The sequence below is a fragment of the Penaeus monodon genome, chromosome 27 (assembly GCF_015228065.2).
Source record: "Penaeus monodon isolate SGIC_2016 chromosome 27, NSTDA_Pmon_1, whole genome shotgun sequence".
Taxonomy (NCBI): Eukaryota; Metazoa; Arthropoda; class Malacostraca; order Decapoda; family Penaeidae; genus Penaeus; species Penaeus monodon.
Window position 1 is genome coordinate 37943945 of NC_051412.1, and position 995 is coordinate 37944939.

The following is a 995-nucleotide window of genomic DNA, read 5'->3' on the forward strand; positions in this document are numbered from 1 at the left end:
CTCATATTCGCTTCGAAAATTCTCTCTTTTCATCAATATCCACATTAACTGTGAATAAAAGATCACTCCCTTTGGAGGAATCTGTTTACACATATTAAAAAAAGACGTAAATATAATGAATTAGAGTGAAAAGAACCCAACCAAGTCGAAGGATAGAAAGAACGAAGACGCCTTTCCTATAATCTACCCGATATACGCTATTCAGCGCCTTTCTCATATCATAAAACCAACCGCACCTTATTCATATTGTCATTTCATCCTTATTCGCCCGAGATTTGATCCTTTTACTCACTTTAGCTTCAAACTACGACCATTAAAAGGAAAATACGTCGACTTCTGCCATTGTCAGCTGATGTTGTTTATTCTACGAGCGTAATGTATTTTGTGACGACTCAATCAATATCTTTGCTCCGAGGACATGGAATCTTAATTAATTTGAGTAGTGGGTGATTTTTATAATTCTGAGTATTATGGTTATGAGATTTATTGTTGGGGTGTTTGGTAATTAGATATGTAATAAGCTCGTAATGAGCACGGACTGTACAAACAGCTTAATTTTGCAGATAGAAGGAATCCAATTTCAAATGAATGTATTACATATATTTACGGCTAGCCACCGATATCAAATGACATATGTCTATAGGTATCTGTTAAAATATCACAAGGATGATGATTATAATATCATAATGACCGAAGAAATATCATGATTTAGAATTGGGTCCGTTTTTGAGTGTCCGGCGCCATTTTGAATTAACACGTTACCTTTTTACTAGCAGACTCTTACAATTAATTCAATTGAAGAAATAAAAGCAGGCATGCAAAAATAGAAGGGACTGAAAAGCATAAAAGCTCTAAATATATTGAAATTCATGCAGAAGGTGTCAACGTAATAAAATGGCAGCGTGCAGAACGTTAACGAAATGATGTATTAATCTATGTGTGCAATATACAGTGGTTTTGAACAAATCATGAAAAAAACATTTTTGGCATTATTC

General features: G+C 34.0%; 1 protein-coding gene across 1 annotated transcript in view; it reads right to left on the minus strand.

Annotated features, from left to right (window-relative positions):
• The window catches only part of LOC119590840 (phosphoinositide 3-kinase regulatory subunit 4-like), a gene marked incomplete in the record, with an annotated part of 15627 nt that extends 15266 nt beyond the window's left edge, over window positions 1-361 (minus strand). Inside the window, 1 exon segment of the mRNA XM_037939598.1 lies at window positions 293-361.
• Window positions 362-995: the final 634 nt, after the last annotated feature.